The 18946-nt window shown below is 38.9% G+C and overlaps 1 pseudogene; it reads right to left on the bottom strand.

The window, feature by feature from the left end:
* Nucleotides 1-533: 533 nt before the first annotated feature.
* On the bottom strand, nucleotides 534-17328 carry LOC148017944 (putative E3 ubiquitin ligase SUD1; annotated as a pseudogene).
* Between the last annotated feature and the right edge of the window lie 1618 nt (nucleotides 17329-18946).

Here is an 18946-nt window from a genome sequence, read left to right as displayed (position 1 = left end):
TATTACATTTTTCCTTTTCTCCTCCGAGGCAACCTCCTACTCACTTGCAACCCTTGCACAATACAAATAGGTAACCTAGTCTTCAATCTTGGGTGTTGGTGGCTCTTTCTACTTTCTCCTAGGTGGAACATTGAGGATTTCAAATGCCTTTTGATCAATCAAAGAGGAAGAGGCTTCAAAACTTTGTCAAGCCTATATCTAAGTCTACTAACCATACTAAGTTCTTCCTTCATTAATGTAATTGGACGTGCATGGGCAATTGCAATATAAGCATCAATCATAAAATCTATTACAAAATCCTATGCTGCCTCTTGCAAGGATACTAGGGCAGATAGTTGCCATCTCTTATTGAGGCCATCCCTAGAAGCAATAGAGGACAACCTATTAGATATCTCCTTGACCAATCTAAAAAATGCAACCTTAGGAATAAGGTGGTTAGTTGCCTTTTAAGCTTTCCTGATCTCTGCAAAACACCTCTACATGCAAAACCATCTTGACTTTTTCTTTTTCCTCACATGGGCTTCCTTGGCAAGCTAAAGTTGAGAAGAAGTTGAGGGCTCAACCTTACCAGATGACTTGTTCTCTGAGGATTCACCTTCACATACTTTACCAGCTGGTGTAACAGGGACAACAATTTCTTCAATTATCTCCTCAACAATTTTCTCAGCACCTTCTTCAAAATATTTCTTTACCAAGAACTTCCTTGCAGTTTTTTTTTGTCCTGGCCACCATTGAAACTAACACAACACGATAAGGAAGCTAAATACGAAGACAACTAACTTCCATCGCACTGAAACAGAGACTTGATGGAAGCCAAAACAATGCTAGGCCTTGAACTCTTGATCCTCGCTTCGCACTAAAGGTTGGCCCAATACAATGTGATAGTGAGAATTTGAGTTCCTTCTTTGCCCTTATCACTTCATAATGGGAGATTCCAACAAAACGCGAATGCACGAGCTCATTGTTTCTGTTTTCATGCCCTTGCTTTGTATTTTCCCCGCCCGTAGTGCAATGCGAGAAGACAAGAAGAATCTCCCTCCTCACTCTACGTCGCTTCATATTCTTGATAGCTCCAATACAATGGGACGAGGGTTGTTGCTAAAGTTGCTGAAGTATGCTTTCGCACTATGTCAGAAAAATCAGCAGCCTTCGAACTATCTAAAGTCCAAATTGTGCATCTCCATCTCCTTCTCTCCTTCGCTTCCATCTTCTTCTTTATTACCATCACCCCCTCCATCCATAATCCCATTCCCAGCCTCCACGTCACCCCCTCCATCCATACTCTGCATTCCCCATCAATACGGCTACTATGCCGTAGAAGTCAACATGGCCCTACTAGCACTAAACCACAACAACTTAGACCCCATAGCCTTTAATTTAACTTCCACATCCTCCCCATCAAATTTATCCTCCACCTCACGCCTCAACACATTCCCAAAGTGATGCACAGATCGGATACCGTAAGCGTGCGTAGTGAGCGTCAGAAGGTCCTCAAGAACAAAAGAACTCTACTTTTTGCACAAAACTCAATGTAAAAAGCATGCATGACATGAACAAGAGACCAATCAGGTGTAATCTCCCCCCATGCCTTGTGTGAGCACTCCACAAAGCATGTATTTTATGTATTAATAATCTTCAAGCTTAAATAATAACCCAAGTTACAAAATAGCATGCTTTTGGCTTTTGATTTTGCTTTAGTGCCAAATAGAAATAAAGCTAATGGGAGGGTGCCCAAGAAGTCAGGCATACCAATATAATGTCCAAATACAAATATCTAAATCCTACGCCCATGCACATACAAAAATAATAAATAAATATCAAATACCTTAATAAATAGGTGCGACAAAATATAGACGCCATGCTTAAGGTATGCGCCCATCAAAATATAGATGATAACTTGAATACACACTATCCTCCAATGCTTTCCACCGCCACTGCTGCTATCTCTACACATCAACTGAAGCATTCACAATCGCTAGTAAAATAATACAATTAAACCAACAAAAGTGAATACCTAGCAGTCTTCAGCTACATAAATAAATCAATTAGTTAGAAATAAATCCTAACCTTAATTTATCATGAGTGTGCACTCTAAACTCATAAACATTTACTAATTTAATATGTATTTTGCAGAATCACCTGCTATGGAATCACCCATGTACATACTAAATTAATGAAACGCCCGAAAAGGATAGGCGTCCCTATCGACTTCTCGCACAAATAATCCACTTTGTATATGATCCCCGATAATAAAAGTTTATGGAATCCACCGTAAAACCTCACGAAATCCACCGTGGCACGGAATACACCGTGGCTCCACCGTGTAATATGCCTCCTGGCATCATACCCCCGGGGTGGAATAGCAATTGTCCTCAATTGCTATTAGCTCAATGTGGAGCTAACAGAGTGGGGAAAGCATTTAAGTCTCTAGTGTGCATCCATTGGGCCTCTTCAACAGGATGGTTTTTAAACTTGACCAAATATCTAGAATATCTATAGCCAGTTCTAGTTGTCATAAAGTCAGTATCTATGATAGCTTCAGGCTGAAGGATTTCCATCTCTTCATCTAACAAAGGTGGGTTTTCATAGACAGGGTGTACAGGTAATTGGCCTCTAAAAGGTCGTGATAAACTAATGTGAAAGGTGTTGTGAATTTTTCAGTGTGGTGGTAGTTCTAACTTAAATGCATTGTCATTGATTTTGTGAATGATTTTGAATGGTCCATAGAATCTAAGAGCTAATTTCACAACTGGATGTTTATCTACCCTTTGTAATCTACGTTTTTCTATTCTTAACTAAACATAGTCATCAACTGTGAAATTCATGGCCTGTCTTTTCTTATTTGCTTGCTTTGTATATGATTGCTGGGATTTGGCAATCATGTCTTTAACTTTATAAAAAATAGTAGCGTGCATGTTAGCAATATCATCAGCACTTTGAATTTTATTTGATAATGATGCAACAGGTGTAGACAATCTATAACCATAAATAACTTCAAATGGTGCTTTCTTTGTAGCTGTGTGTGGTGTATTATTATATGCAAAATGAAGTAAATGTAGATATGTATCCCATGTATGTGGTTTTGAAATAGTGTAAGCACATAAAAGATCTAAAATAGTATTGTTAGTAGCTTCTGTTTGACCATTTGTTTCAGGATGAAATGCAGATGAAAAATCAATCTTTGTTCCTAAGTTAGCAAATAGAGTAATCCAAAAATTATTACAGAATCTAGAATCACGATCAGAAATAATAACTTTTGGTAATCCATGGTTAGTGAAAACAGTTTTCAAAAACAATTGAGCTGCTTGAGATGATGTTAATGTTTTCTTGCATGGAATGAAATATGCTTGTTTGCTAAACCTGTCTACCATAGTCCAAATCATATCATGGTTAGCTTTAGTATTAGGTAAAATAGTAATAAAATCCATAGAAATTTGTTTCCATGGTCGTGATGGAATAGATAAAGGCATTGGTAAACCATACTGTTTACCATGATGTCTCTTAACTCTTTAACAAACTAGCATTCAGAAACAAAGTTAGATACATTAGTATCCATATTTGGCCAATAAAAATCTTCAGTCAATGTACGCAAAGTAGATATAATACCTCTATGACCTTGATATGGAAGACAATGAATCTCATTCAAAACAAAAGATCTAAATGGAACTGTAACACATAATCTCTTTTCATAAAACATGAATCCATTACTGTAAGACAATGAATCGATAGGAATCCAGTTATTTCCAACTAATTTATTCCAATCAGCTTGAAAAGTAATATCCTAATGATAAATATCTTTCATAGGGATAAGAGAATCAAATGATATGAGAGAAAAATTATGAATGGTCGGTCTTCTACTTAAAGCATCGGCTACTACATTCTCTTTTCCTGGTTGATATTGGATAAGGGGATGAAAACTCTGAATGAAAGCTGCCCATTTGATATGTTGGTCAGATATTTGGGATTGACTAAGGAGATGTCTAATACTTTATTGGTCAGTCTTAATCATAAACTCAGAACCCATTAAGTAATGTTTCCATTGACGTAAGGCTTGTACAATAGCTAACAATTCTTTATCATATGTAGAATATTTAAGTTCAGATGGTTTCAGTTTACAACTAAAATAGGCTATGGGATAATTATATTGCATAAGTACAGCTCCTATTCCAGATCCGCTAGCATCAGTAACTACTAAAAAGAATGGTCTATTGAAATCATATAGTTGTAATATATGAGCATGGGTTAATGCATGTTTCAATAAATCAAAAGATTTTTGTTGATTATCAGACCAATTATAAACAATACCTTTCTTTAAAAGTTTAGTCAAAAACAAAGCAAGTAATGAAAAATTTCACACAAACTTCCTGTAAAAACTAGCAAGACCAAGAAAAGAATGTAACGCATGCACATTTTTTGGTATGGGATAATTCAATATTGCTTCTATCTTCTTAGGGTCAACCTTAATACCTTCTGATGACACAATATGACTTAGATATTCAATTTTTGTTTGAAAGAATTCACTCTTTTCTGGATTAGCATACAATTGATTATCTTTCAACAACTTGAAAACTAAAGACAGATGTTCATAATGCTCATTCCCGGTTTTACTAAATACTAAGATATCATCAAAGAATGCTATAACACAATGCTGATATTTCAGAAATATGTGATTTATCATTCGACTAAATGTAGCAAGTGCATTAGTTCATAATGTCCAAATTGTGTTCTAAATGCAGTTTTGAATATATCAGATTTATCCAATCTCACTTGATGATAACCAAATTTAAAATCTATCTTACTGAATATAGCAGAACCTTGTAGTTTATCCATAAGATCATCTACCCTAGGAATCGGATATCTATTCTTTACAATAATCTTATTTAGAGCACGATAATCAATGCACATGCGATAAGTATTATTATTCTTCTTTACTAACAAAATAGGTGCGCCAAATGGAGAACTACTAGGTCTAATTAATCCTCTGTTTAATAATTCCTCTACTTGATTTTGAATTTCTTTCTATTCAATTTGATTATGCCTATATGGTGCTTTACAGGGTGGTTGTGTACCAGGAATTAAATCTATTTTGTGATATTCAGGACGTGAAGGTGGTAGTCTAGGTGGTAAATCATCAGCAAAACAATCTTTAAATTGAGCAAGGAATTGTTTATGCCTAAGATACATATATTTTTCTTTTGCTTGAAGTTCATTCACCCAAATTAAATAAGATTCACTACTTTTACGTAATGCACGTTTAGCTTGAGTATGAGTAAGCAGTGGAAAATTATTAGAAACGTGCATACCATACAATGTAATTTGTTTTCCTTGAAAATGAATTTTAATTGAATGTGTGGAATAATCTATATCAGGATTATACTGATGACGCCAAGGCATACCTAGGATAATATCACTAGACTGCAAAGGTACAACTAAGAAATTCCTTCTTTTAGTGTATTCACCAATTTTAATTTCTAAGTCATACACCTCTTGTGTTCCATTATATCTTGTGCCTAAGAATACTGCTTTAATGCGATAATGTGTAGAAACAGTTTGTAAATTCAATTCTTTCACTAACTTTGCAGAAATAAAATCATGTGTGCTACCATCATCATGCAAAATAATCTTTTCTTTTCCATGCACTAAACATTTCATTGTCAACAAAGAATGTGGAGTTGGCATACCTGGTAAAATATCTGAAGGAGTAGCAATGTCGTCCTCATCTTCCGTAAAGTCAGGCATTTTCTCACGTTCTTCTTTATCCATTGCTCCAAGATAATTGATATGGACAGGTGGTTTCTTTGAATGGCAATTGGCTACTAGATGTCCAGGTTGATGGCATTTGTAACATACTATAAGTTTAGCTTTAAATACATTGTTGGCAATTGCAAAAAGTCTAGGAATATTAGGATTTGGCTGTGAGGATGGCTTAGGGTTTGGATTGGTATTTGATGGCAAAGCAGGTGGTTTTTTCCAAGATTTACGGAAAGATGATGAAGGAAAACGACTTTGATTAAATCTTCTAAAATTTGAATTGAATTGCTTGGAACCATAGTTACCATTTGCTTGAAATTGTTGTGGACGCTTATCTCTTCCTCGAATCTTGTCTTTAGTGTCATAAGCCAAAAATTTTACATTTTCAAGGGTTGTAGGCTTGAACATATTGACTTCAGCATAGTAATGTCCAAGTAAGCCAGACATAAACTTGCGTTTGTGAGTCGCTTTTGGTACATCTTCGAGCATACGGAGTTGCAATAGGGCATTCCAAAAACGTTCGATGTATTGGAAAATAGGCTCACGATCTCTTTGCTGTAGAAGATCCCATTGCTTTGTGGCTTTTTCATGGAATTGAGGAGGAAGGAAATTCTGCAAAAACTTCTTTTTCAAACTCTCCCAAGTAGTGGGACAATCAATGCTCTTGCGAACCACAATCCACCAAAGAGATGCTCGATCGACTAAATGATTAGTGACACATTTAATTTTGTCTTTTTCAGCGTATGTCTCTTCATTAAAGTAATCATCAAACTAACTGATAAATACAAGTACAGTCTTTCCATCTCAAGTTCCATTGAAAGTATGGAATTTGAAGTTTCTTTTACTTATCTTTGTTTCTTTGCGGATGGATTGAGCTTCGAGCGTCGCATCGATGGTACGTCGGATAAGATCTTCAAGTTATGGTCCATCTTTGTCAGTGGTAGATCATTGCAAATTGGCCAATTGAACTTGCAAAGCTTATCGGGCTCTTTGTTCTTCATCAAGCTGCATCATAATTAAATCCAATTTTTGTTCCATTGTAGGTTCAGGAAGGTCGCCTTCAGCCATTAAATCATCCATGTTTTGTTTCGTCATCCTATAAAAATCCAAAAGACCTCACTTTCTCAAAATCCAATTAGCGAGATGAGCGTAGCTCAAAGTTGGGAATACAAGGCTTATAGATTTTTTTTGTTTGGCTTTCATGGTCTTTGTCCTTTGCGGTTGTGGGATTTTTGGTCTTCGTAAAAACTGTGTATGACCTTCTGCGTGTGCTGAAATTGGTTCAGCAAGTCTGCGTATGTAAACAGAGTCTTCCAGGAACAATTTTGTAGTTCTGTGCTTCTGCGTAGGAACAGCCTTTATGGGAGTAATTGGAATTAGTCTGTAATTACTTCTGTGACTTGTTTAATCTTTGTGACTTGCAGTAATCACAAGACTTGGAGAACTTGAATGATTTAGCTTGTTTAAAGCTTAAGTGACTTAAGCTTAAGAGGATTAAACTGATCGACGAATTTTGAGGGGGGAGGGGCCGTTTTTTATGCCGAAATTCACGTTGATGTGCCGCTGCTGCCGCCGATTTTCAGTTTAAAGATACTAAGATTTTTTAAAGCTTAGTTCTAAGCTTTAACTTTAAGCTTATGAAGTTTTATGCTATGGATATGAAGATCTCATGTAGCTCCTCATCGCTCATCCCTCGACTCGTCAACAAAGTACGATAATATAAATCTCATGAAGATCTTATGATTATCTAAATATCCACAAAGGTCACTTGCATAGACAAAATTTGATGTTAGCATAATCATTATAAATCATACAAAGTACGATAATATAAATCTTTAAAAAATGATCTTACTTAAAATGCATATCTTATGTATCCTTATAAGTGATTCGTCAACAAATTGAGTAGGTGGATGCTCCAAGTATGAAGTACCCTATGGCCCCATGTCAATCTCCTAACATAACTCCGCATATACTGGAAGGTCAATAGACATCTCACCACAAAAGGATGAGTACACTGCGTTCTCAAAGAATTCTTGGATTTCTATATTTCCATCATTGTTACCCGATATTGGCTCCTCTATATGCTCCAAGATTTCAGTGGCCTCCACCCCTTGCAATATCGACCCCTCTATTTGCATACTATTCTCATCTATGCTTAGAACATTTCTTTGATCATATACTCTCGCACTTCAGAGAGCTGAAGGTATAACGTACCACCATCGAGGTTGTTGGGGGTTTGGATAGAAAATTACATGTTCACAATCACGTATAAGAGAGATTTAACTATTGTGACATGTACCATGTCATAATACAATTAAAAAACACATGAGTTAATGCACATGTTCACAATGGGTCAGCAACACAAACATGTCGCGCAAATTCGTCCATTTTTTTTCGGAATCTATTTTGAGAAATCCAAATGGACCTCTTTGAACTGTTGCTCCAGCTCCTTCAAGTACCACTTTGAACCATTGCATATAGAATAGGATCATGGAGAAGCTATGGTAATCCACTGTGATAATACTTTGCAACTTCCCAAAATACTTCATCTCATCTATAACTGTGTTTGGATTAATTGCTCGTTGTCAGCTCTCTTGCTCAAACCTTGCCATGATACCACAATCTATTATGGAGCGCATTTTGTCAATACGCTCCACGCGAAAATACCGTCCGCGCGACCACGCCGCACTATATATTTTGTACTATACATTGAAATACTCAATTAGTGGTTGCATATAAAATATAGATACGACAAACCCTAAACACGTCATCACCTTTCAGCTACATCCCCTTGAGAATTCCCACTCCTCGGTTGAGACCTCCCCCCTTCGCAAGATGGTGCGGTCAAAGCTTCATGCAACCATCACATTGTCATAAACTATGGTATCTCCTCCATGCCCTCGGGATATAGAATTGGTCGAAGGCGTATACGACATCCAAATTCAGATCGCTCTTCCTCTTGATATTTCCTAGCTTTCTGGTACCTAGCGAGCCACGTCTCCATAGAGACATGGTGCAACATACGAAAGCGATTCACTTTCTTATCCATTGCAGCATCCATTCTTTTTTCTACCCCATTTCTAACCACCACATCTCCGGTCAGTCTATCATCGTCCTTCAATGACCATAGCATATTGTTATCTGAATCCACCGTTGGTAGCCATTGTGAAATATGCACTAACGCCTCAGATACTAACCAACTTTCAGTCATGCTACCTTCTGATCGAGCTCATTGTTGCACAAATCCTTTTAGGGTTTTCATGAAGCGCTCTAAGAACATTCATCATGAATGGATAGGTCCAGCATTCTCCACTTCATCTACATGATGCAGAATAAGATGGATTTGTATCGTGAGTATGCTGGTAGGTAGGTGTTTCTCAAAGAGACACACCGTCTCTACTGCTCCCCACATTGCGAATTCAATAGAGGACGTCTTAATCTCCTTCTATGGGATTTTAGCCCTAATAATTGGTCTTCTTTAAAAAATAAAGATTTGAGAGAATGCATCATACCTATCGGAGTGTGGATAGACTTGACTATTTGCTTCACAATGTGCTCTTCTTTAGTGGACAAAACCCAAGGAGTGCGAGGTAGCTACCAGCAACTATCAGCACTCGACTGTGACCAAAGCGCCTCGATCTTGCCTACCTTCTTCAATCCATTCATACCCCTATAGTGTCTCTCTTTCTTGTGATGTGGTCCCATAGCAAGCTACCCACGTTCTTGAAAATATGCATGGGATCCAACAAGTGGTTGATCTGTAAGTGGGTCCAATCTAAAAACTCGTAGAAAACTGAGAACCGTCGCATTCCATTTGGATGTGACTCCGTGTGGACCATTTTCAGCTCGTATCAGCTTTGGGCATTTATACGTGCTCGAGATTGTCCAAGAAAACCTTCCCCGAGTTCATGACCCTATAGCAAGAAAGGGACGTGTCCTTGATATACCATCTTCTTCATGGTTCGTGACTTTCGAGAGTCAAACTGTGGCCCACACAATGGACATATATAATAACCTGAGATAACCAGAGCTGTCCCAACACCTCTATCTAGTGAATACAAACTTGAACGAGCTATGATAGATATTATCAATGAGAACAAAAGCCTACTTACTTGAGCACTCTCTGAATCCCAAAAAGTCATCCATGGTCCACATGAGAATGCCTCGAATATTAGTAGAGCATCGACCATCGCACTTGCTCATATCTTGCAGAGTGACCCCTTCCTCCCACAAAATCTTAAGCTCATCGACTAATGGACAAAGATACACATCCATATTTTTGACTTTGTAGCGGCCGAGAATGAGCAAGCTAAGAATGAGATATCCTTTCTTCATAGAAAGCCATGGAGGGATATTATAGTTTACAAGGACTATAGACCATACACTATAAGAAGTTGAGCGCAGACCAAATGGGTTCAGGCCATCCATAGCAAGACCAAGCCGAAGATTCCTTCGCTCTCGAAAAAAGCCTGGAAAGGTAGAGTCAATGTGGCTCCATGTGCATGAATCCACTGATATTCATTGAACTTCATCTGTGGACCTATTCTGCACATGCCACGTTGTCAAGCTTGCCATGCTGAACGTACGAAACATGTGGTTTATGCGGGGCATAAGCGAAAAGTATCTAAAAACGTTTTGAGGGATGGTTTGCCCTTGCAAGTTGTGTTGATACTTGTGAGCACCACACTTTGGACATGTCTCCACAGTCTCGTATTCTCCTCGAAACAGTATGCAATCATTGATACATGCATGGATGCTGTTGTAGTCCATGCCAAGCTTTCATAAAACATGTCGTGCATCATCACAAGACTCGGGCATGGTATTTACAAATGGTAATATATGATACTTCAATAACCTTAAAAAATCATACAATACCTTGAAAAAATACAAAAATTTTTAATGATAGTGCCAAAAAGAAATCAACAAAGTATACGTATAAGGTACCTGAACAACTCGGTCACACTCGCATTGCTCCACCCGTATTTTGCTTACACACTTAGGAGTGCAAGCAGTGTCTTCACGCGAGATACTCGACACCCATTATATAATGGTATGAATGCTTCCTCTCTAAGCGAATTAGAAGTTTCGACATCCATGGGTATCAATGCATCGATCATTGCCTCCATCTCAGGCTCCAAGGTTGTAGGTTAGTCTGGAAGACTGCCTATCTCCTCTGGTATTGATGGTATAGATTGGGTAGTACCTTCCAAGTGGTGAATTGGCTCAGACACTCCATCCATCGCATGCCCACGAACTCTTCTAACTAGCCACAAAGGGTGTACTCTTCCTTGAAACGAGATGTCACCTCCGTGGATAAAAAATTTGCTAGTCACACCCAATGTTTTTGTATATGGTATTCAATTAGCTTGTGAATACAATGCATGATTGATATACACTTTTCTTATCGTTTGCTCAAAATCTGAGATTGCATAATCAATGTTCTCAGATTGAAACTCGCCGAAGCGTCGTATATGTTTTATAAAAAATCGATGTTTTCGTCTAATTGCTAGCTTAAATTGAGAGAAAGGACATGGGACACACTGATTAAGATATGCCTCGCGATCTTGAACATCATGTTGGAAACTACGAGGAAGACGAGAGACGAAAGGAAGAGAGGAGAGAAGAGAGATATGAGACATCTGAAGTGAAACCCCAGAAGTGTGTCAACTGAGCACACATGATAGGAATATATAGAGGGGACCTGGAAAGCTATATATAGACAGACTATATATAGCTAACACCCCCGCTCAAATAAAGATCCCTTACTATGGATGAAAAGACCCTTGAGGGCTCAAAGAAAAAACCCACAGCTCTATATAGGCCTACTGTTATATTAATATTCAAAATATAAAATTACAAAGTTGAACTTACAAGATCCTATTCATAGGCATCAAAGGAGCTACATTACTCAGGAGCTACATCACTCCTGAATTACAACAGCCTATTCAGAGGCATCAATATAGCTTTATCACTCCTAAATATACAACATGTAAAATAAGGATAAGCGACATCACTGCAAAAGATAAAATCTCCGAGAAATTCCTTCAACTGAACTTGGGATATAAGCAGTATATCTGTCACATCTAAACTTAAAGAAAAACGTTACAGTGACATTAGAAAAACACAAGGTCTATAGAGACAGTTTGCGACGCCGCTCTGTAGACAACATAACACATATGGGGCCCCATGAACAGAATATAAATAAAACAATTTTTCATCAGCTGGAATATAGACACTCATCAGCTGGAAAGAATATAAACGAAATAATATGTCATCAGCTGGAATATAGACCCTCATCAGCTGGAATTAATATAAACGAAACAATGTATCATCAGCTAGAATATAGACGCTCATCAATGGCAAGCAAGAGCCACACCAATATTTTTCCATGTACAGATAGGATAAGAGCCAATGTAGCAGAGAACTTGTGAGAGGTAAAGCCCAAAAGAATGCAACACAATTTGCAACATTCCCACCCAACAGGCTTAGAGTACATATGTCCAACCACCACCCGCACATCAAAGGAAAGACTCCAAGCTCAATTAGCAACAGGAAAGCAACTTTGAACAATGTCATCAAGTAATTCAGCCCTCCCACAACATGTCTTGCCACAAATGGAGCAGCCTCAACCATTGAGCTCAAACCGTGAATCCGCCCTACTGTCAATGGCTCCCCTCTACTGAGTTTGATTAAAGCCATTAGGCAAAGATAACAACTGACACAGAGGAGAATAACACCATAACCTACTGTGATAGTAGAAGCATTAGAGAAACCTAGGGAATCAACTAGAGTGCTTGTGGACTTTTCAGCTCCATCCATACTTGGGAAAGCAGCTAGGGATTCAACTACTGCACCAAAGCTCATATTTCTTGAGCTAAAAATTTCACTAACAAACTGAACATAATTGGTAGCCTCGGATATGCACCAAAGCTCATATTTCCTGAGCTAAAAATTTCACTAACAAACTGAACATAATTGGTAGCCTGGGATGTATTAACTGATGGAGGAATATAGTTAGTACTAGGAAAGGTTGGAGCTGAAAGCTTTGTGCTAAGAGATTAAGGAGCCATCATCTTAGTTATAGTAGAGAGGACTATCGGACCCAATGTGAATGGAACAAAAGCCACCAAAGCCAGAAATATAGCATTGCTTGCCAAAACCTGTCAATGTAAGAACCATGTCAGTAATTGCATTCTCTATTAAATGGAAAACAGGACCCTGCATCCCAACCAGCTCATCAAAAGGCACATCTTATGCGCCATCCACATCATCTGCTCCACCAAATATTTGTTCCACATGTGCTTCTAATCGGGCAGCCTACATTTCCAGGCGTGCAGCCACATTTTCTGCATTTCTCCGAAGAATTTGTCCAGCACCTGCAGCCAAACCTTGACCTTCTCTGTTTGCTAGTCCAAGGTTTTCTTGAGCACCTGCAATACCCCATGCCTCTCCCCAATTAAAGCATGACCTTGTGCTTGCCGTTTCCCTGCTCTAACACCAGGCTTTCTGTCAATAACATCCTCCTCTCTTTCAAATCCATGAGCACCTATTTCTCGCAAGTGACGAAAACATTCCCTAAGTGAAGTCACACCAAGGAAAATGAACACAATCCCTGCTGATAATAAAAATCCATGAAGACAGTCTGTGAAAAGTAAGCCAGGAGTCAAGCAGTCAAAGAACAGTTTTTGGCCTTCAGAAATACTCCTGACAAATGTAAAGCACCATATCCAGTATGTTGTGAAAGGTATAAAGACCAGCCACATAGCAAAAGCACAAAAGCTAATCTCAGAAAGAAATGCATGCTATTGCCAGCCTTGAGTGCCATCCCTACCACAAACTCCTGAAATGATAACCTTGTTGGTGCATTTTCTGCGTAAACTGGTGAAAAAGCAAAGGGATGTTTGCACACCTCGCATTGCCGCGCATTACTGTGAGTGAGCCATTAAAGAAGGCAATATAGAGAGGAGAGGCCGCATCCCCGGGAGTGTGGCAAATTATGCACACATCCTCTTCCTCTTCCTCGTCATCGTCTTCCTACTTACGCCCTTCCTTCATGTTACCACTGCAAGCGCAAGGATAATAGAGAGGAGAGGCCGCATCCCCGGGAGTGCGACAAATTCTACACACATCCTCTTCCTCTTCCTCATCATCGTCTTCCTGCTTACGCCCTTCCTTCGCTTACTCATCTTCTTCCTCCTCTTCTTAGTCTGACTATGCGGTGTCGTCTTCTGCTTCCCTTACTTCTTCTGCTCCTGCTTGAGTCTCTATTTGACTCGTTCGCGCAAGGGAAGCCTCACTGGGTAAGGAAGGATGGGATGCTTTGGGCATATGTCTAGAACTACCACCTGAGCAAAAGTCCCCGAGTCCGGCCTCTGCGAAATGAGGCTTGCATGCAGAAATGCAAACTCGGCAGGGTTGTCCTCCCGACGGGGGATTTCCCATCGTGACTGAGACTAGATCGTGGGAGCCTAACCCTCCACTTTGATACCATTGTTGGAAACTGCGAGGAAGACGAGAGATGAAAGGAAGAGAGGAGAGAAGAGAGATATGAGACACCGAAAGTGAAACCCCAGAAGTGTGTCAACTGAGTACACATGATAGGAATATATAGAGGGGACCTGGGGCGCTATATATAGACAGACTATATATAGCTAACAGAGAGATATGAGACACCGGAAGTGAAACCCCAGAAGTGTGTCAACTGAGCACACATGATAGGAATATATAGAGGGGACCTAGGGCGCTATATATAGACAGACTATATATAGCTAACACATCACGACCTTCATCATTTTCCATTTGGTCTATGTTATGATAAAAAATTAGTTTTTGTTATCATTCTTTTTTTCTTTCTTAAATTGTTTGAGAAGGGATTTCTTCTCTTGTAACTCAACAAAATTAACATATACAAAGTCTCCACCCATCCACAAATTAACATATGTCGGAGTGTCTTCCGTCTCGTGGTATTGCACCAGACCTCATCGGACCTCACCAGTACTTCTCTTTGTTTTCTATCCATTCATTCTCTTCTCTCCTTCCATCTTTCTCTCTTTTTCTCTTTCTTTATTATGTTGTATGTTTATTTCCTCTCTCTCATTCCTTCTTTCTTTTTTTCTTCCTCTCCCTCTCTCATTTTCTTCAATAATACATCTCTCTCTCTCTACTACCAATGTCCTTGAATAAAGCATCTCTCTCTCTCTCTCTATTACTACCACTACCACTACAAAAAACAAGAAAAGAAGAAAAAACAACAACAACAACAACTACTACTACTACTACTACAAAGAAGAAAACTAAACAACAATAAACAAGAAAAGAAAAGAAACTACTATAACAACAACAACAACAATAAACAAGAAAAGAAAAGAAACTACTATAACAACAACAACAATAAGAACAAGAACAAACAAGAAAGCTACTACTACTACTACTACTACTACTACTACTACTACTACTACTACTACTACTACTACTACTACTACTACTACGACTATGACTACCACAACAACAAACCACTACCACTACCACTACCACCACCACTATAATAAACAAGAAAAGAAGAAAAAAGAAAACAACAACTACTACTACTATTACTAGAACAACAACATACAAGAAAAGAAGAAAAAACTACTACTACTACTACTACAACAACAACAACAAATAAGAAAACTAAACAACAATAAACAAGAAAAGAAAAGAAAAACTACAACAACAACAACAACAAACAAGTAAAATACTATTACTACTGGTAGTACTGCTACTACAACCACAATTACGATGAGTACGACCACGACTATGACTACCACAACAACAACAAACAAGAAAATAAAAAATTAAACAACAACTATTACTATCACTACCACTACCACTCATACTATTATGACTACCACAACAACAACAAATAATAAAATAAGAAATTAAACAATAGCAACTACCACTACCGCTACACTGCCACTGCCACTGCCACTGCCACTGCCACTGCCACTGCCACTGCTACCACTGCCACTGCCACTGCCACTGCCACTGCCATTGCTACTACTACTATTACTACTACTATCACAACAACCATAAACAAGAAAAAAAGAAATGAAGAAATAAAACAATAACGATAATAACAACAACCTCTCTCTCCCTCTCTCTCTCCCTCCTTTCCTCCCTCTCCCTCTCTTTCTCTCTTTCCCTATTATGTTTAATGCTTTCTCCCTCGCTCTCTCGTTCCTTCTTTCCTTTTCTCTCTTTCTCTCCCTCTCTCATTTCCTCTCTTTCTCTCTCAATACACATGATGTTTAACAAAAAAAAGTAAAAGAAAATGAGAAAAAATAAAAACAAAGCAAGAGGGAACAATGCACTCACTACAAAGGCCCCTGGATGGATTCGGCGCCTCCTCTTTGCAACAACGGCTCCTCTTTGTCCTCCATACACTTCATAGACTTTTCATGAGGTTTGGGTGAAGAAATCCAAGTGGAAGAACAAGTAAGTAGAAGCAAGAGAGGTATGAGCTATGGTGGATGGAGTAAGAGAGCAAGGGAGAGAGACTCAAGATGTGGAAACCCAATTGGAAGCACAAGTAAGTAGAAGCAAGAGAGGTGTGAGCTATGGTGGATGGAGTAAGAGAGAAAGGGAGAGCAAGGGTGAAGAAACCCAAGTGGAAGCACAAGTAAGTAGAAGCAAGAGAGGTGTGAGCTATGGTGGATGGAGCAAGAGAGCAAGGGAGAGAGACTCAAGATGTGGAAACTCTAACAATCACAATATGTGACTGGCCTTCCCTTTATTCAAATGTCACTAAAAAAATAAATAATGAAATGATAGTGATGGATGCTCGGCCTCTACAATATGCAGGTGCAAGTAGTGTCATTACTGTAGGAATACACTGGTAGCTAGGCACAAGTGCCTTTATTTCCAAAAACCTCCCACATATAGGTGAACATGCCTTGAGTGAAGAGGGAACAAAAAAAAAAAGACAAAGTACAAGGTGGTTATAGAGTACAATAGGATGAGGAATAGAGATTATCTCAGCCAATACTCATCATCTTCCTAAGGAAGACAAAACGCTCTACTGAGAGACTTTTCGTGAGCACGTCAGTTGAGATCTTAACAAGGTCAACAAACGTCTCCTCAACAATCTCTTTGATAAAGTGGCACTGCACCTCAATGTGCTTCGTCTTCGTATGAAAGATTGAATTCTCGGCTAATTGAATAGCACTCACAGAATCTGAATATAGTGTAGAGATGACCTCAGTCATACCAAGGTTAAACAACCTAACAAGAGAGCCTTTAGCCTCAGTGGTTGCAACATACTCAGCCTCTGTAGTAGTAGAGAGGGCCATGTACTTCTGCACCCTATACATGAGACTCAGTGTTCCCCACAACTCTTGTATCATAGCCACCATAACATATGCACATATCTATTGTGCCCTTCACATACCTCATGATACCCTTGATGGGATCCCAATGCCACATGCTAGGTGTAGCCATATAGCATGCCACAACTCTCACTACAAAAGCTATGTTAGGAGGCGTGGCTATTATGGCATACATCAAACCATCCACTGCGGATACATAAGGGATCATGGCCATCTCAGTTTTCTAATCATTAGACAATGGGCAATTGACTTGGCTTACCTTGGCATAGGAATGCAAAGGATGACCAATATGCTTAACATCCTGCATATGAAATCACTCAAGGACCTTTTGGATATATTCCTTCTATGATAAGTAAAAAAGCCCTTGAGAGAGGTCACATATAATGCCAATCCCAAGAAAATATGAGGTCTGCCCAAGCCTGTCATCCCAAAACTCTTCTTGACCTGACTTTTCAGAGGATCTAGCTCATCAACAACACTCGCAGCAATCAACATGTCATCCACATAGAGTGCCAAAATCAAAAGGTTGTCATCATGAGCCTTTTTCTGTATAAACACGAATCCATATCACTGCATGTATAGCCCTGTAAATGCATAAAAACATCAAAATTATTGTACCATTCCCTAGGTGCCTACTTAAGGCCATAAAGGCCTTTTCTCAATCTGCACACTAGGTGTTCCTTGCCTTTTTTCTCAAAGCCCTTAGGTTGTTGCATATAGATCTCCTCATGCAAGTCTCCATGTAAGAAAGTCACCTTGGCATCCATCTGATAAAGGTATAGATATAACTGAGAAACCAATACTAATACCAAGTGTAAGGTAGTCATCTTGACTACATGAGAAAAGACTTCCTTGAAGTCAGTACCATGCTCCTATTTAAACCCTTAGCAACCAATGTGGCCTTATAGGTAGGCTTGGGGTGTCCAAGGGTGATGTTAAACTTACACATCCACTTGCATGGCAATGTACGTTTTCCACCAAGAAGGAACCAATTCCCACGTATGATTTTTTTTTGTAAAGAGTCAAACTCTAATTGCATGGCCCTCTCCCAAGAGTGACTATCACCATGGTGCATGACTTCATCATAAGTGAGAGACTCACTTGCATCTGTCACCATCACATAATCAATGGAGGGCTCAAAACCCCTCAACAGGATGTCTAGCTCTAGCAAAGCATCTCAAGGCAGTGTCTCAAGGCACGCTTAGAAGCCTACACATTTTTTCTAACATCATGGTTGTGGAATTCTAGAGCATTAGGTGCTATTGTAGGCTATCTAGCTAGCTATACAGGAAGAGGACCGTCCTCCTAAAATACAACTCTATGTATCTCGACTATCCGCTCAAATTTTTATGCATATTTTCTTCATGAAAAACTACATCATGGCTATGGATGAATTTTCGAGCATGTGGATCCCATAGGTGATAGCCCATCTCACTTGCAACCCCATAACAAAGAAATATATATTTCACGGACTTAGGATCCAACTTTGTGCACTTGTCCTTGGATACATGGCAAAAAGTCTCACAACCAAAGACATGCAAATGAGCATATGAGGGAGGTTTTCTAGACCACACCTCCTTTGTAACTTGAAAGTTAATAATATTGTAAGGAGATTGATTGATCAAGTGTATACCAATACTCACTTCCTTAGCCCAAAATTGTTGTGGTAAGCTTGTTTGGCTAAGCATACTATGGATACTTTCGTGTATTGTCTTACCCATGCACTCAGCCATACCATTTTGGGGTGGGGTATACGGGATGGTGAACTAATGCTTACTATCCCTCTCATTGAAAATCTCTTAAAGGATTTAGAGACATACTCACCCGTATTA

Source organism: Lygodium microphyllum, chromosome 21 (genome assembly GCF_053477565.2).
Source record: "Lygodium microphyllum isolate KBCC chromosome 21, Lygodium_microphyllum_v1.1.10, whole genome shotgun sequence".
Lineage (NCBI taxonomy): Eukaryota > Viridiplantae > Streptophyta > Polypodiopsida > Schizaeales > Lygodiaceae > Lygodium > Lygodium microphyllum.
This window is presented reverse-complemented; position numbering and strand designations above follow the sequence as displayed.